We start from the raw sequence: 19,854 nt of genomic DNA on the forward strand, positions 1-19,854 counted from the left end.
ATTCTTGTACCAGGGCCCATGAGCCTTTAGCTGCGCCCCTGGACGTCAGCGACTTCTGAAGCGGAATCCCCGCCTATGTGGCCGGGGATTCCGCTCCAGGAGAAGTCCCTGACTTCACTGTGTCCATATATGGACACAGTGAGGTCAGGCACTTCTGAAGCGGAATCCCCGACCCTGTGGCCGGTGTCTCTGCTCCAGGAGAAGTCCCTGACTTCACTTTCTTCATATATGGACATTGAAGTCAGGGACTTCTCCTGGAATGGTGGCGCTACCGACAGACAGGGGGGGGGTGCCATGTATGGGGGGGGGGATGCTGTGTAGAACTACCTGCAGGGGGCTATGTGGCATTACCTTTGGGGGGGCTGTGTGCCACTACCTACAGGGGGCTGTGTGCCACTACCTACAGGGGGCTGTGTGCCACTACCTACAGGGGGCTGTGTGCCACTACATACAGGGGGCTGTGTGCCACTACATACAGGGGGGCTATGTACCACTACATACAGGGGGGCTATGTGCCACTACCTACAGGGGGCTGTGTGCCACTACCTACAGGGGGCTGTGTGCCACTACCTACAGGGGGCAGTGTGCCACTACCTACAGGGGGCAGTGTGCCACTACCTACAGGGGGCTGTGTGACACTACCTACAGGGGGCTGTGTGGCATTACCGACATGGGGCTGTGTGGCATTACCTACAGGGGGCTGTGTGGCACTACCTACAGGGGGGCTGTGTGGCACTACCTACAGGGGGGCTGTGGCAGTATCTACAGAGGGCAGTGTGTGGCATTATCTACAGAGGGAAGTGTGTGGCAAAAATTTACAAATGAAATTCATCCATTTTAAAACGGACAGGGAAAAAAACGCATGCAAAATGGGTCAAAATCGGCCGTTAAAAACGGCAACACGGCCCAGAACGTAATCGGAATGGATGCAAAATGGATGCAAACCGGCCAGGAAAAACGGCCCAAAACGCAGATTTTATCGGCCGACACTTGGACCCGGTCGTGTGAATAAGGCCTTAGAGAGGTATTCCAAACATTTGTGACATAGCGACAGTACTATATGCCATAAACCTTTGAAAGTTGGGGCTTCCACTTCTACCTACCAGAATATTAAGGCTGGGTTCACACGAGCACATTAACGTCCGTAATGGACGGACGTATTTCGGCCGGAAGTTCCGGACCGAACTCAGTGCAGGGAGCCGGGCTCCTAGCATCATAGTTATGTACGACGCTAGGAGTCCCTGCCTCTCTGCAGGACAACTGTCCCGTACTGTAATCATGTTTTCAGTACGGGACAGTAGTTCCACGGAGAGGCAGGGACTCCTAGCATCGTACATAACTATGATGCTAGGAGCCCGGCTCCCTGCACTGAGTTCGGTCCGGGACTTCCGGCCGAAATACGTCCGTCCATTACGGACGTTAATGTGCTCGTGTGAACCCAGCCTAAGAGTCCCCTGCTTCCCTGTTTGGCACTTCACAGAGAAAGTAGATGCTGCTAATTCCAGTTCATGGATGTTCTGAAAACAGATGGGTGTTCACAACTTCCCTAAACTACAGTTGGAAGAGTCGTGCGCACATGCAGCCACCTCTCTACTTCTTTTTCTCCTCTCTGGGATGCCAAACCTATAAGACATTTAGGCTGTGTTCACTTTTGCAGGAGGAAAATTCCTCCTGCAAAAACTGCTTCAGTAGGTTTTTGCACAGTGGTTTGACAAAAACTCGTCAAAACACTCGTCAAGGTTTTTTTTTCCTCTTTCTGACTGATTGAAATGGGGTTTTGTAGGCGGAAACCGCCTCAAGATGGGTCATGACGCTTCTTTTTACCGCGACGCGTTTTTTTTACTCGCGGTAAAAAAACTCGTCCAACTCCCATTGAAATCAATGGGAGGCATTTTCAGGCGGTTTTTGAGGAGTTTTTTGGCGCGGTTTCCGCGTCAAAAAACTCTGTGTGAACAGGGCCTTATGGTGTATCCTGTAGAATAAATATGTATTTACTATATATGACAATACAAAGGGCTAGGACAGGGTCAACTTATTACTGACTCTCCTGTAGATAAATAATTTTTCACTAAGACTTTACTTTAATTCAATATACTGTACATTAAAATAAGTTTTCTGCAACTAAGCATTTAATTCCACCTAAAAACCAGTTTGAGAACTGGGCTATTTGAACTGGTCTAAATTTTATTGGGAATGAGTATTAGCCCTAATGTGTGAAGCCGGTATTTCTACCCCCTCTCAGCAGAAACTAATCCACTCATATCCCTAGTATTCCTACACTAGTACTGACATCCAGATGGATGTATTGTCGTATCAACACGTTTCACCTACAGTATACCCCCAGGTACCTCAGGAGACTAATATTATTTAGATGACCCACAAACATAAATTTGACCGACTGAGTTCTGGTACTTAACTCCGGCGGCCATGAAAAGAGCAACGCGTGGTGGCCAGAACGCCGAGTATATAAAGGCTAAATTCCGCCCTCACTCTGATGACACGCGCCGGGACTCCCTCCCATCCCTCTGCAAGAGCCAATGGGATCCCAGTCCTCGTGCACATCATATTACATGTCACAGGAGTCTTGGCTGTCGCTTGGTAACCTAATAAACATATATACGCTATATAACTGATAATATAGCGTGTTTTCATTATTTGACTTGCAACAAGTTATACGATTATACCTGTCACACCCTGTAGGATTTATTGCTTTAAATAGGGAATATACTTTTATTATCTCACTAACACCATGATAGAATGCTCCATTCCTACCGCCATTACATAACAGATATTATCAAGACTTAGACTCTAGCCCAGTCTAAGAAAAACGATGCGGTCTGTTGCCTGCCAATACCAGTCCCACATCAGATATATACCATTTATCCAACCTATGACCATTATTATATTTGGGTATCACATTGGCATTCAATTAACAAACTTAAAGTGTAGCTAAACGTTTGACAAACTTCTGACATGTCATAGTGACATGTCAGAAGTTTGGATTGGTGGGGGTCCGAGCACTGAGACCCCTACCAATTGCTAGAACGAAGGAGCGGAAGCGTTCGTGTGAGCGCTCAGCCGCTTCGTGTCTGTTCGGCTGTTTCTGGACATAAATGTATCGGTGTACGGACTCAATAGAAAGTCTATGAGCCCGTACTCCGATACATTGGCTTTCCGGAAAAAGCCGAACAGACACGAAGCGGCTGAGCGCTCTCACGAACGCTTCAGCTGCTTCTTTCTAGAGATTTGTGGGGGTGTCAGTGCTCGCACCCCCACCAATCCAAACTTCAGACATGTCACTATGACATGTCAGAAGTTTGTCAAACTTTTAGCTACACTTCGGTCAATTTTTATTTTTATTAGTCTTAGTTGAAACATCTTGAACTACCCTCTTCAATTGCACTTGAGAAGCTTTGAGCCTGGCACAGCTACATAATCCAATTATGCCACCCTTTCTAACTACATTGGAAGAAACCTGTATTTCCACTTATCATGTAAAACAAACAGCACAAACCTTCAGCAACAACTATGTTATTGAAAGCAGATTAAACATGTACTTCCTTTTCTTTAAAGACTGCGCACAAAAAAATAAGTCTGCTCAAAGAAATTGGACAGAAAATTCTCTCTCAATACAGAAGTACACAAATTCTTGTCTCTAGGTACATCACTCTACTATTGCATTACAGGGTGCTTGCTATATGTTACATATGCAATTCAAAGGGATCTCTAGTATTTTTAGACAATTATCAACAAGTAAAACAATAATACAACATTTTCCAATATGGTAAAATTCAGGGTCATATGTTTATTAAATAGGAAACCTATATATAATATATAGCAATTTCTAAAATACGTCTGTTAATTATAGGGCTTGCTCCCTTTAAGGGCTTGTTCACACAGAGTATTTTGGCGATTTTTGACACAGAAACTGCTTTGAAAACAGTGCCAATAAATGCCGGAAATCGCCTCCCATTGAAGCAGCGACATGCCCTTTCTTCGTGCGTTTCACCTGCATAAGTAAAAATTCAAACAATCGCTTGTTAAAGTCCCCTACAGGAGCAAAAACGTATTTTTATATAATGTTATTTAACCTGCAGGGTAAACACTGTAAAAAATAAAATAACAATTTTAAAAAAAAATTATAATTTTTTTTTCTTCACCTTAGCTCACCCCAAATAATGGAATAAAAAGGTGATCAAAAAGTCGTACGGAACCCAAAAAGTCATATGTAGCAATAAAAACTACAGCTCGCCCCGCAAAAAAACAAGCCCTCAAACTGCTCCATTGATGGAAAAATAAAAAAGTTATGCCTCAGAATATGGAACCATAAAACACATTTTATTGTAACGCAATGTTTTTTCTTTGGAAAAGTAGCACATCATAACAAAAAATTATAACACGTTGGTATCTCCATAATCGTATTGACCCACAGAATAAAGTTAAGATGTTGTTTTTACTGCACGGAGAATGCTGTAAAAACAAAACCCAAAAAACAATAGGTAAAAACAGGAATTGCTGATTTTTTTCCCATTCCACCCCACATAGAATTTCTTTTTTCAGTTTTCCAGTAAATTATGTGATGCATTAAATGCTGGCATTAAAAACGACAACTCATCCTACCAAAAACAAGCCCGCATATGTCTATGTGGATAAAAATATTAAAAAATTAAAGCTTTTGGAAACAGGAAGGAAAAAAAAATTATAAAATAAAAAATGGCTGCGTGACAAGGGATTAACCCTTTTCCGACAAATGGTGGACACCGGCTTAGAAGCGAAGTCGGTGCCACCATCCCCGGGTGTCAGCTGCATCTTATAGCTGACACCCTGGGGTAATGGCGAGGACTGGAGTTTGCTCCGATCCCCGCCATTAACCCCTTAAATGCAGCTGTCAAAAGCGATCGCTGCATTTAAGTTGTTTGCAGCTCATCGGAACCCCTGCAATGAAATTGCAGGGGTTCCAGTGACTGCAATGGCAACCGGAGGCCTAATACTGGCCTTCCGGTATGCCTAGCATGGAAGCCTTCCAGGACTTATACCACTACGTCTATTAAAAAATAAAATTAGTTAAGGCTTCCATAAGTCAGGAAATAAAAAAATATGCAGTTGTGCAGGCCCAAGGGAAACATTTCTTCTGTTTCAAGAGGCGAATTATCAAGGCCCTAAAATTAGGGAACCAGGAAGGGGAGGGCCCAAACATATCTGCTGGAAGCGAGGGCGCCCGTATTATACCAGGACAACACTTCCTAGCAAAATTCCCAAAACTGCAAAGGTGCGAAGTGTGGACCAAAAGGGACATAAGAAAGGACATTTATCAGTGCGACACCGGCCTGTGCAGAAAGGATTGTGTCACAGCGTAAAACACATCAATGGATTTTACTGGTTTTTTTTTAACCCAATTATTATACCACTTGACTATGCCCCTGATGTACTTACATATGCCCCCACATTATAAAAGGAAACACCAGCAATACTCTAACAAAATTACTACCAAGCAAATCCACACTCCAAAAGCCAAATGGTACTCCCTCCACTCTGAACCCTACAGCGTGGCCAAACAGCTATTTACTACCACATATATGGCATCGCTATACCTGGGAGAACCTTTTTAACAATTTTTGGGATGTGTGTCTCCAGTGGCATAAACTGGGCACGACATATTTGCCACTGAAATAGCGTATCTAGGGAAAAATTTTAATTTTTACTTTGCACCATCCGCAGCGCAATCATTTATGGAAAAGTCCTGTAGGGTGAAAATGCTCACTACACCCCTTAATAAATGCCTTGAGGGTGTACTTTCCAAAACGGGGTCACTTCTCAGAAGTTTCTTTTATTATTTCACACCAGAGACTCTGCAATTGTGAACCAATACTTTGTAAATCACCAAATTAGGTCTCAATTTTACATGGTACTCTTTCACTCCTGAGCCCTGTCAAATGTCCAGGCAAAAGATTAGGGCCACATGTAGGGTGTTTCTAAAATCGGGGAAACACGGCATAATAATTAGAGAGCTGTCTTGTTATGGTGGCACAAGCTGGGCACCCCAAATTGGCATATCTATAGAACAAAATCCCTTTTTAACTCTGCAACATCGAGTGCACACTAATTTCTGCAAAACACCTGCAGGGTTAACATGCCCACTACACCCCTAGGTGAATAACTTGAGGGGTGTAGTTTCCAAAATGGGGTCACTTCTGGGGGGTTTCCACTGTTTTGGTCCCACAGGGGCTTTGGAAATGCGACATAGCGACCAGAAATCAATCCAGCAAAATCTACAATCGAAAAAAGCCAAATGACACTCCTTCCCTTCTGAGCCCTGCCGTGTGCCCAAACAGCAGTTTATGACCACATATGGGGTATTACCGTACTCGGGAGAAGTAGCTTTACAAATCCTGGGGTTCTTTTTTTCCTTTATTTGTTGTTAAATTGAAAATTTTTGAGCTAAAGCTACGTCTTATTGAAGAAAAGGGATTGTTTTTATTTTCACTGCCCAATTGTAATAAATTCTATGAAACCCCTGTGGGGTCAATATGCTCACTACACCCCAAGATGAATTCCTCAAGTGGTGTAGTTTCCTAAATGGAGTCACGTTTTGGGCGTTTTCATTGTTTTGTCCCCTCAGGGGCTCTTCAAATGCGATATGGCCTCCGCAAACCATTCCTGCTAAATGTGATCTCCAAAAGCCAAATAGCACTCTTTCCCTACTAAGCCCTGCCGTGTGTCCAAACAGCCGATTATGACCACATGTGGCATATTATTTTACTCCGGAGAAATTGCTTTACAAATGTTGTGTGCCTTTTCCCCTTTAGTCCTTTGTGGAAGTGAAAAAAAAAATAGCAAAACCTACATTTTCTTTGAAAAAAATGGAGATTTTCATTTTCACGGCCTAATTCCAATAATTTCTGAAAAAAACCTGTGCGGTCAAAATGCTCACTATTCCCCTAGATAATTTCCTCAATGGGTGTAGTTTTCAAAATGGTGTCACTTGTGTGGGGTTTCCACTGTTTTGTCCCCTCAGGGGCTTTGCAAATGCGACATGGCCTCCGCAAACCATTCCTGCTAAATTTGAGCACCAAAAGCCAGATGGCACCCCTTCCCTTCTAAGCCCTGCCGTGTGTCCAAACAGCCGTTTATGACCACATATGGGATATTGTTTTACTCGGGAGAAAATGCTTTACAAATGTTGTGGTGCTTTTTCCCCTTTAGTCCTTGTGGAAATGAAAAAAAAAATATCTAAACCTACATTTTCTTTGAAAAAAATGCAGATTTTCATTTTCACAGCCTACTTCCAATAATTTCTCCAAAAAAGCTCTGCGGTCAAAATGCTCACTATATCTCTAGATAATTTCCTTGAGGTGTGTAATTTCCAAAATGGGGTCACTTTTGGGGGATTTCCACTGTTTTGGCACCGCAAGAGCCCCTCAAACCTGACATGATGCCTAAAATATATTCTAATAAAAAGAAGGCCCCAAAATCCTCTAGGTTCTCCTTTGATTCTGAGGCCTGTGCTTCAGTACATTACCATACTAGGGCCACATGTGGGATATTTCCTACATTTGCAGAACCTGGGCAATAATTATTGAGTTGCATTTCTCTGGTAAAACTTTCTGTATTACAAGAAAAATGGATTAAATATGTATTTCTGAAAAAAAAAAATGAAATTTGTAAATTTAACCTCTACTTTGCTTTAACTCCTGTGAAACATCTAAAGGGTTAAGAAACCTTCTAAATGCTGCCTTGAATAATTTGAGGGGTGAAGTTTCTAAAATTGGGTTACTTATTGGGGGTTTCTAATATGACCCTCAAAGCCACTACACAACTGAACTGGTCCGTGAAAAAATAGTCTTTTGAAATGCTCATGAAAATGTGAGAAATTGTTGCTAAAGTTCTAAGCCTTGTAACGTCCTAGAAAAATAAAAGGATGTTTAAAAAACGATGTCAATCTAAAGTAGACATATGGGGGATGTTAATTAGTAAAAATTTTGTGTGGTATAACTGCCTGTCTTACAAGCAGATACATTTAAATTTTTGGCTAAATTTTGGTGTTTTTCACAATTAAATACTGAATGTATCGAGCAAATTTTGCCAGTAACATAAATGTCCAATGTGTCACATGAAAACAATCTCAGAATCGCTTGGATAGGCAAAAGCATTCCGAAGTTATTACCTTAAAAATGAGGCTCTGTCAGGAAGGTCAAAAGTGGTCAAAGAGGGAAGGGGTTAAAGGAACACTAAACCCAGAATTGAATCATAAAGGTAAACAGGAGATAAATTGGCCCCTAGGCTTAAAGGGGTTTTCCAGCCACTAAAAATTGATGGTGTATCCTCAGGATAAGTCATCAATAGCTGATGAGTCTAATCCTATCCAGTGGCGTAATTATAGGGGTCGTCGTCATAGATATAGTCTCCGATATATATATAATTTTTGTATGGGGGCGTATGTATTATTGGGTCTTGCGCCCCTGATCTTTTAAGACCCTAGCAACATCCCTGACAGCTAGTGCGGCATCGATCAGTTTCTCTAAAGACAAAGCGATGCAGCTGAAAGTTATGGGCAGGCTGCGGCTGTGAAGAGAAGTTGGGGGGGTCCAAAAAAAACTTTTCCCTGGGGCCCATGAGCCTTTAGCTACGCCCCCGGTCTCAGATTTATCAGTCATCTGTGCTACTAGTCCCTCCATGCAGTAAATACTATTCACCCCAGCCACAAATTCAGAGATAGGGTTGTGGTTATAGACTTCCAATACCTAGGGATTAATCGCCGTGCTGCCGCCAAAAAATTTCTTAGCAAGCCGTTTCTGAAGCGTCAATCAGATCCATCACAGAGGGAAAGAAGAGCCAGAGCCATGGAGGGAGAGACATGTAAATGGGTGACCTTATTGTATAAATCAAAAACAGCCTGCTAGAATGGTTGAACCTCTCAGCAATCCCCCCATATGTGAGGTTATGTGCCAATTGTTTATCCACAACACCATCAAGTAGCTTGAGTGGACGGGTACATGGTACGGGTACCTATACCACCTAGAAATATCTTGTGTAAATTCTTACGGAGAGTGTCTAACATAACATTATTGCCTTATTCGGACAAACGTATCCGTTTTGCGTCCACAAAAAAAAACGCACCGCATTTCATGCATTTCCGTTCTGTGTGGTATCAATGTGCTTTGCGTCTGACATCAGTGTTCCTGTTTTTTTTAATGTTATTTCTTTAGCAACTGGTGTGTGAAAAACACGAACAGCACACAGATGTTGTCCATATGCTGTCAGTGTTTTTTGTGTACCCATTGACTTCAATGGGCGACACGGGCTACAAAAATGGACCAAAATAGGACATGCAGTGAGTTTCACGCAACGGACACCCGCTGCGTAAATAACCACGGATGTGTGAATAGACCCATTGAATTGCATAGGTCTGTGTGCTGTCCGTTTTTTTAACATATAATACACCTAAGGCCTTATTCAGATGAGCATATTATAAGTCCGTGTGCTGGTCGTGTTCTCGTCTGAATAAGGCCTAAGAGTGATGCCACACTAGCTGTACATCATAAAAAACTTCTTTCTGGATGAACGCGAGCTTCGGCTTTGAATAATCATTCCACATATTGTGCAGTTTACATAATACATGAGGTTAGCAGGGTAAACATTTCTCATTTAGACTCCTGAATGGAAAAGAACAATGATGTAATTGAGGTTTTTAATGTCGGGAAATCTATATTAAAATGATTTTGTCCATCCATTTGACATTTGACCCTGATTTGCAGATTAATTTCTATTCTCTCCCCTCAGTTTATTTCTTAGATTTTTATCAGATTAATCAGCTTTAATATTTGAAATTTTTATTTTCAGATGCAGTAATCCCTTCCTCTGTTTTTTCACTTCTTCACTGAGGACCTTGCCGATATATTCACATTACAGCAGGAGGCTGCCATTTAAACCCCTTCCCTCTTTGGCCACTTTTGACCTTCCTGACAGAGCTTCATTTTTAAAATCTGACATGTTTCACTTTATGTGGTAATAACTTTGGAATGCTTTTACCTATCCAAGCGATTCTGAGATTGTTTTCTCGTGACACATTGGACTTTATGTCACTGGCAAAATTTGCTCGATATGTTCAGTATTTAATTGTGAAAAACACCAAAATTTAGCGAAAAATTGCAAAAATGTGCCTTTTTTCTCAATTTAAGGGGGGATTCACACGAGCGTGTATTCGGTCCGTGCGGGCCGCGTGGTTTTCACGCGGCACGCATGGACCAATACAAGTCTATGGTGCAGTACAGACAGTCCGTGCTTTTTGCGCAGCGTTTGTCTGCTGAGCAAAAAGCGCGACAGATTCAATAACTCTGCGTATTTCGCGCATCACACACCCATTGAAGTCAATGGGTGCGTGAAAATCACGCGCACCACACGGAAGCACTTCCGTGGGACGAGCGTGATTCGCGCAACAGCAGTGAAAAGGATGAATGAAAACAGAAAAGCACCACGTGCTTCTGTTTCCGAACATCCAAACGGAGTGTCTTCGCGATGAGCGAAGCCGGACAAGCGTACCGAACTTCAACTCGTTTTGGCCGAACCCAGCAAAAAAATTATCAGTACGCGACGTCAGGAGATAGTCACTGTCCATGGTGCTGAAAGAGTTAAACTGTTTCAGCACCATGGACCGTGACTTCCGATCCCAATATACATGAACCTGTAGAAAAAAAAACGAAGTTCTGACTTACCGATAACTCCCGGCGTCTTCCTCCAGTCTGACCTCCCGGGATGACAATTCAGGCCAAGTGACAGCTCCAGCCAATCACAGGCCAAGCACAGGCTGCAGCGGTCACATGGACTGGCGCGTCATCCACGGAGGTGGGGCCCGATGTCAAGAGAGGCGCGTCACCAAGGCAACGGCCGGGAAGTTCTCGGTAAGTACGAACTTTTTCTTTTTTTTCTACAGGTTTTGCGATATTGTGTTCGGCATTCACTGTCGAGGGTGCTGAAAGAGTTAGCTCTTTCAGCACCTTGGACAGTGACGGCCGTCGACTAGCCTCATCTCTATGATGGCGGCTGCGCGAAAATCACGCAGCCGCGCATCAGACACGGATGACACGCAGCTGTCAAATGGTTTTTGCGCGCGCAAAACGCCGCGTTGTTTGCGCGCGCAAAAACGCAACGCTCATGTGAATCTGCCCTAAATGTATCTGCTTGCAAGGCAGGCAGTTATGACACACAAAATTGTTGCTAACTAACATCCCCCATATGTCTACTTTAGATTGGCAAAGTTTCTTGAACATCCTTTTATTTTCCTAGGATGTTACAAGGCTTTGAACTTTAGCAGCAATTTGTCATATTTTCAAGAAAATTTCAAAAGGCCATTTTTACAGGGGCCAGTTCACTTGTGAAGTGGCTTTGAGAGCCTTATATATTAGAAACCCCCAAAAAGTCACCCCATTTTAAAAACTTTACCCCTTAAAGTATTCAAAAGAGCATTTACAACATTTATTTACCCTTTAGATGTTTCACAAGAATTAAAGCAAAGTAGAGGTGAAATTTACACATTTCATAATTTTTTGCAGAAATTCATTTTTAATCCAATTTTTTTTAGAACACAAAGTTTTACCAGAGAAATGCAACTCAATATCTATTGCCCAGTTTCTGCAGTTTTAGGAAATATCCCACATGTGGCCCAAGCGTGCTACAGTACTGAAGCACCGGCCTCAGAAGCAAAGGAGCACCTAGTGGATTTTGGGGCCTTATTTTTACTAGAATATATTTTAGGCACCATGTCAGGTTTGAAGGGCTCTTGCGGTGCCAAAACAGTGGAAATCTCCCAAAAGTCACCCCATTTAGGAAACTACACACCTCAAGGAAATTATCTAGGGGTATAGTGAGCATTTTGACCGCACAGGTTTTTTACAGAAATTATTGGCAGTAGGCCATGAAAATTTAAATCTAAATTTTTTCAAAGAAAATGTAGGTTTAGCGATTTTTTTTCTAATTTCCACAAGGACTAAAGGAGAAAAAGCACCGCAAAATTTGTAAAGCAATTTCTTCCGAGTAAAACAGTACCCCATATGTGGTCAAGGAAATTATCTAGCGATATAGTGAGCATTTTGACCGCAGAGCTTTTTTGGAGAACTTATTGGAAGTAGGCTGTGAAAATGAAAATCTGCATTTTTTCAAAGAAAATGTAGGTTTAGATATTTTTTTTTTCATTTCCACAAGGACTAAAGGGGAAAAAACACCACAACATTTGTAAAGCATTTTCTCCTGAGTAAAACAATATCCCATATGTGGTCATAAACGGCTGTTTGGACACACGGCAGGGCTTAGCAAGGAAAGAGCGCTATTTGGCTTTTGGAGCTCAAATTTAGCAGGAATGGTTTGCGGAGGCCATGTCAAATTTGCAAAGCCCCTGAGGGGAAAAACAGCGGAAACCCCCCACAAGTGACCCCATTTGGAAACTACACCCATTGAGGAAATTATCTAGGGGTATAGTGAGCGTTTTGACCCCACAGGTTTTTTGCATAAATTATTGGAATTAGGTCCTGAAAATGACAGTCTAAATTTTTTCAAAGAAAATATAGGTTTAGCTAATTTTTTCTCATTTCCACAAGGACTGAAAGAGAAAAAGCAATTTGTAAAGCAATTTTTCCCAAGTAAAGCAATACCCCACATGTGGTACTAAACGGCTGTTTGGACACACGGCAGGGCTCAGTAGGGAAAGAGCGCTATTTGGCTTTTGGAGATCACATTTAGCAGGAATGATTTGCGGAGGCCATGTCACATTTGCAAAGCCCCTGAGGGGACAAAACAATGAAAACCCCCAAAAAGTGACTCCATTTAGGAAACTACACCCCTTGAGGAATTCATCTAGGGGTGTAGTGAGCATTGTGACCCCTCAGATGTTTCATAGAATTTATAAGAATTGGGCAGTGAAAATAAAAACATTCCTTTTTCTTCAATAAGACATAGCTTTAGCGAAAAAATTTTCATTTTCTCAACAAATAAAGGAAAAAAAAAAGAACCCAACATTTGTAAAGCAATTTCTCCCGAGTACGGCAATACCCCATATGTGGTCATAAACTGCTGTTTGGGCACACGGCAGGGCTCAGAAGGGAAGGAGCGCCATTTGGAGTGCAGATTTTGCTGGATTGGTTTCTGAGCGCCTGTGGGACCAAAACAGTGGAAACCCCCCAGAAGTGACCCCATTTTGGAAACTACACCCCTCAATGCATTTACCAAGGTGTAGTAAGCATGTTAACCCTGCAGGTGTTTTGGAGAAATTAGTGTGCACTTGATGTTGCAGAGTAAAAATAGGATTTTTTCCATATATATGCCAATATATGGTACCCAGTTGTACGACCATAACAAGACAGCTCTCTAATTATTAAGCGGCGTTTCCCGGTTTTAGAAACACCGTACATGTGGCCCTAATCTTTTGCCTGGACATTTTACAGGGCTCAGGAGTGAAAGAGTAACATGTAAAATTGAGGCCTAATTTGGCGATTTATTGGTTCACAATTGCAGAGGCTCTGATGTGAAATAATAAAAGAAACCCCTGACAAGTGACCCCATTTGGAAACGACACCCCTCAAGGCATTTATTAAGGGGTTTAGTGAGCATTTTCACCCCACAGGTCTATTTCATAAATGAATGCGCTGCGGATGGTGCAAAGTAAGCATTTAAAATTTTTCCCTAGATATGCCAATTCAGTGGCAAATATGTTGTGGCCAGCTTGCGCCACAGGAGACACAAACCACAAAAATTGTTAAAAGGGTTCTCCCGGGTATGGCGATGCCATATATGTGGAAGAAAACTGCTGTTTGGGCACACTGTAGGGTTCAGAGCGGAGGGAGCGCAATTTGGCTTTTGGAGAGAGGATTTTGCTTGGTAGTAGATTTGTTTGAGTATTGCTGGTGTTTCCGTTTATAATGTGGGGGCATATGTGAGCTGGGCAGAGTGCATCAGGGGCATATTTAGGTAGTATAATAATGGGGTAAAAAAACAATAAAATGACCCATAGATGTGTGTTACGCTGTGAAGCAATCCTTTCTGCACAAGCCAGTGTCGCACTGATATATGGCGTCCTTTCTTAAACCCCTTTTGGTCCACACTCCGCAGCTTTGCAGTTTGGGGAATTTTTTCTGGGAAAGTGTTGTCCTGGTATAATGCGGGCACCCTCGCTTCCAGCAGATATGTTTGGGCCCTCCCCTTCCTGTTTCCCTAATTTTAGGTCCTTGATAAATCGCCTCTTGAAACAGAAGAAATGTTCCCCTCGGGCCAGCACAACTGTATATTTTTTATTTCCTGACTTATTGGAGCCATAACTAATTTTAGTTTTTCATAGACGTAGTGGTATGAGGGCTTTTATTTTTTGGGACGAGCTGTAGTTATTATTGGTACCATTTTGGGGTACATGCGACTTTTTGATAACCTTTTATCCTATTTTTTGGGAGGCCAGGTAACCACAAAAAACGCAATTCTGGCATAGTTTTTTTCGTTTTTTTTATACAGCGTTCACCACGCATTATAAATTACATGTTACCTTTATTCAGCGGCTCAGTCCGATTCCGGCGATACATATTTTATAGCACTTTTTTACGTTTCACAACTTTTTGCACAATAAAATTACTTTTGTAAAAAGAATGTATGTTTTCTGTAGCCAAGTTGTGAGAACCATAACTTCTTAACTTTTTTGTCGATGGAGCTGTATGAGGGCTTGTTTTTTGCGAGACGAGCTATTGTTTTTATAGGTACCATTGGATACATGCGACTTTTTGATCACTTTTTATTCCAATATTTGTAGGGCAAAGTGACCAAAAAACAGAAGCTCTGGTATGGTTTTCTAAGTTTTTTTTTATGCTGTTCACCGCGTGCAATAAATAATATAATATTTTGATACCTCAGGTCGTTACGGTCGCGGCGATACCAAATACGTATGGTTTATTATTATTTTTTCAATAATAAAGGACTTGATAAGGGCGATTGTGTTTTACTTTATTACTTGAAACTTTTATTATGTTTTCAAACTTTTATTTTTTCACACTGTTTCTCATGTCCCACTAGGGGACTTGAAGGTCCAACTGTCAAATTTATTTTTTTCTAATGCATTGCACTACCTACGTAGTACAATGTATTAGATCTGTCAGTTATTCACTGACAGCAAGCCGATAAGTCATCGACCTCCCAGCGGGGCCTACATCGGCTTCCGTAATGGCAGAGCAGGAGGCCATTGTGTCTCCTGTTGCCAAAGCAGCAGTCGCCAGTCCCGATTGCCTGTCAGGGCTGGCGATCTGCTAGAAACCGCTTAGATGCAGCAATTGCTTTCGATTGCTGCATCAAAGGGGTTAATGGATGGGATCGGAGCTAGCTCCGGTTCCTGCCGTTACAGGTGGATGTCCGCTGTAACATACAGCGGACTTCCACCGCTGATGACGCCGGATCAGATCCTGATCCAGCGCCATCTTGCTGGCGGCTACGGAAGCCGATCAGGGTCCGCCGCCGGGCGGATCTTGACTGGCTTCCGTGCTAGACAGACCGGGAGGCCAGTATTTGGCCTCCGGTTGCCATTGCAGCCACCGGAACCCCGGCAATTTCATTGCTGGGGTTCCGATGAGTTGCAAACACCTTAAATGTAGTGATCGCGTTTGAACGCTGCATTGAAGGGGTTAATGGTGAGGATCGAAGCTAATTTCGGTCCCCGCCATTACAGCCAGATGTCAGCTGTAAGATACTGCTGACATCCGGCGATTATGGCACCGACTCAGCTCCTGAGCCGGTGCCAAACATTTGGCGTATGGATACGGAAAATTGCGGGAAGCACTATCTTTCCATGGCGTACCCATACGGCAAATGTCGGGAAGTGGTTAAAGACCAGGCCAATTTGAATTTTTAATTTGAGTTTTTTCCTATCCGCCTTCCAAAAGCCATACATTTTCTATTTATTCGTCGACATAGCCATATGAGGTCTTGTTTTTTGTGATACAAGTTGTCGTTTTTCATGGCACCATTTATTGTACTGCATAATATATTGGGAATCTGGAAAAAAAATATTTGTGGGGTGAAATGGGAAAAAAACATCATTTTTTGGGGGGTTTTGTTTTTACGGCGTCCATCAGGTAGTAAAAACGATGTATTTACCTTATTCTACAGGTTGATTTGATTACGGCAATACCAAATTTATATGTTTGTTTAATTTTTTACCACTTTTAGAAAAATAAAACTATTTGCTAAAAAAAAAAGTTTTGTGTCACCATATTCTGAGAGCCATAACTTTTTTTTTTAGCAAATTATGGAGGGAGCTGAAGATCCGAGTTGCCAAGCGACAGCCTCGAAATCTTAATAATTTACAGATGATCTGCAAAGAGGAGTGGGCCAAAATTCCATCTAACATGTGTGCAAACCTCATCATCAACTACTAAAAATGTCTGACTGCTGTGCTTGCCAACAAGGGTTTTGCCACCAAGTATTAAGTCTTGTTTGCCAAAGGGATCAAATACTTATTTCTCTGTGCACAATACAAATAAATATATATAATTTTGACAATGTGATTTTCAGTTGTTTTTTTTTATATAATCTATCTCTCACTGGTAAAATTAACCTAGCCTAAAAATTCTAGACTGTTCATGTCTTTGACAGTGGGCAAACTTACAAAATCAGCAAGGGATCAAATACTTATTTCCTTCACTGTATTTATCTACGTCGTTCACCAAGGCAGGGCTTCAAAGGAGTACAAAAATGGCAGACCTAGGGGCCTTTATTAGGACTCCAGCCTGCCATAACCACTGTAAACGGTCGTTCGTGCCGTGTTTGAGAGGACGCCCCCGATTCTAACAATTGAAATGCAGTGGTCGCGATTGACCGCTGCATTTAAGGTGTTAAATGGGCGGAATCTAAGTGATCTTTGATTCCACCCGTTGCAGTGAGGTGTCGGCTGTATAACACAGCCGTCACCTGTAGTGTATGGAGCAAGCTCAGCCCGTGAGCCCGCTCCATACTTCCCCATGAAATACAAAGCATGACTGACTAAGCAGCAATGGCCAGAGAGTAAAATATAAACCTTATAGGTACATAGAGAAGATGATAAATATACATCATGTATGACCCCAAAACAGCAATGCAAGTGATAAGATAGAATGTAAGCTGAAAAAGAGTCATCACCAGATTATCATTATGAATGGACTGTACCTAAACACATGGTATAAAGAGGAGGGCACGTAGGGAGATGTGGCACAAAAACGCCTCGATGCGCGTTTCGCCCTAGACCGGCTTCGTCAGAAGGCTAACTATACTAAAAATATCGGGGGTTTTTATAGAGATGCTGGACAAAATACTTACACCTGTGATTAACATACAAACTGGCACTCAGCTCACATGATGAGGGCATCGCATTACCGGAAGCGCTACGCGTCTGCGTGGTGACGGAGCGCAGAGATGACCTCAGACGCTCATCACCATAGAAACAGACACAAACAAAGCACTCCGGAATACAGCGCCCTCAGCAAATGCGCAGATGAGCGTCTGTGCATGCAGCACACAGGCGGAAGTAGAAATGGTGGAAAAAGTATATCCACACAGAAAACATCAGATAATGTAAATGCATGATTAGTACGATGCATGCATAATAATTATAATGTATGTCATGAAGTTCATCATATAGTCTGCAAATGCCCACAGCAAAATCGATCCAAAATGCATATGATCAATACACAAATAAATATACAATATTAGTATATAATATAATTAAATAAATAATAAATGAAAAAAACTATAAATTAAATATAAAAACACACACACACACACACAAATATATATATATATATATATATATATATATATATATATATATGAAAAAATATAAATAAATATAAAAAATAAAAAAAAATAGAAATCAATACATAAAAATAAAATATATATATACAGAATATCATCTATGTATCTTGACCATAGGAGTACGGCGTCATGACCAGAGGTATTATGGACCACTTCTCTCTCACACAGCCACAGGAACAGACTGGCATATGAGGGAGCACAAGTTGCCCCCATTGCCGTGCCCTGGAGCTGTAAGAAAAAACGGTCTTTAAATGTAAAAAAATTATGATTGAGAGAAAAATCCAACAAGGATATCACAAAATCAATAAGATCTGAGTCATAATTAGTCATACGCAAAAAGTATTTAAACGCCCGTACCCCATGGTCATGACCAATAGACGAATACAGGGACTCCATGACGCTTGTAACAAGAAGCATGTTGTAAAGGATTTGCCAGACACAGGTTCTGTGTCGACGCCCGTGGGCAATCAGTCTGCACCTGCTCCTATGTCTGTGAGACCTACTCCATCTTCCACCACTCAGGATGGCAGGCTTAGGAGTGGGAGAGCCTATCACAGCCTGGCCAGACGGCGCTAGTTCCCGCCCACTGTCTATTTATACCTGCCTTTCCTGTTCCTCCTTTGCCTGTGATTCTTCTATGCTTGTTTCCTGGCTTGCTGCTGCTGCTTGTACTACTGATCCTCTGCTTGTTATTGGCCTTGGCTTTCTGACCACTCTCCTGCTCAGCGTTTTGTACCTCGCTCACTCCTGGTTTGACTCGGCTCGTTCACCACTCTTGTTGCTCACGGTGTCTCCGTGGGTACCTGCCCCGTCTCCCTAGCTTCTGTGTACCCCTGTCTGTTTTGTCTGTCTTGCACTTACTGAGCGTAGGGACCGTCGCCCAGTTGTACCCCGTCGCTTAGGACGGTTCGTTGCAAGTAGGCAGGAACTGAGTGGCGGGTAGATTAGGGCTCACCTGTCTGTCTCCCTACCTTGTCATTACACATGTCCTCATCAAGATGTAAGCCATCAAGACGTCGCAACACATCAGTTGTGTCTTTAATAAATGAAGGTAAAGTCTCCACACACTTCTGAAGAAAAAAATCAATAAATCTGTATATGTTCTCACAAAGACCACCAATGCCCGAGACGATAGGACGGCCAGGGGGATTGGTAGAGTCCTTGTGGAGCTTCGGTAACAGGTATAGGGTCGGTACAATTGGGAAATCAACCACCAAACCCTCTCTTAGTTTGGAACTAATAATCTGCTCATCCACGGCTCTTTGTAGTAAAATGTCAAGTTCTCTCTTGAAAGACAAAGTGGGGTCACAGAGTAGACGGCGATAGCAGTGTGACATGTTCAACTGCCGAAAAACCTAATCTTCATACATCTGTGCAGGCCAGATCACAACATTGCCCCCCTTATCCGCTGGTTTTATTACAATATCTTTTAGATCACTAAGCTGTCCTATAGCTAGTCTTTGAGTATAATTGAGATTATAAAACAGCCAATTAATTTTATTTTTATACTTAATTTTTTTTCATTTTAGTTTTATTATTATTTATTTTTATTATATATTTTTTTACATACATGCTTTATTTGTTAATTGTGATTTATTATATGTGGAAATTTATTGTATATATATATATATATATATATATATATATATATATAATATTTAATATATTATATCCTATTTAATCCTATATGCCTTGTCCTTATGGCACCTATATAATTTGGTATAGTCTTTTACGCTTATTGCACATTTTATCATGGTTATATAATTTATGTAATCTCATATTTATCTATGTACATTAATTTATTGCACGTGTTTTTCACTATTTTTTTTTTTTTTGTGTGTGTTTTTCACTTGATATTCATGTATTTTTTGGTTTTCCTATATATATATATTATTGATACAGTTTATATTATCTTTCTCACTTCATGGATATTTTGACTAGGCATTTTTATATATTTGACATGTATGTGTGTGTATATATATATATATATTTTTTTTTATGTATTGATTTTCTATTTTTTCTTTTTTTATATTTTTTATATTTATT

General features: G+C 41.5%; 1 long non-coding RNA gene across 1 annotated transcript in view; it reads right to left on the reverse strand.

The window, feature by feature from the left end:
* Positions 1 to 3,772: 3,772 nt before the first annotated feature.
* The window catches only part of LOC142749144 (uncharacterized), a 33,712-nt gene continuing 17,630 nt past the window's right edge, over positions 3,773 to 19,854 (reverse strand). Inside the window, exon 2 of the long non-coding RNA XR_012882380.1 lies at positions 3,773 to 4,009. This is a non-coding gene — a long non-coding RNA (uncharacterized LOC142749144). The remainder of the gene's footprint in view (positions 4,010 to 19,854) is intronic.

The sequence above is a fragment of the Rhinoderma darwinii genome, chromosome 3 (genome assembly GCF_050947455.1).
Source record: "Rhinoderma darwinii isolate aRhiDar2 chromosome 3, aRhiDar2.hap1, whole genome shotgun sequence".
Lineage (NCBI taxonomy): Eukaryota > Metazoa > Chordata > Amphibia > Anura > Rhinodermatidae > Rhinoderma > Rhinoderma darwinii.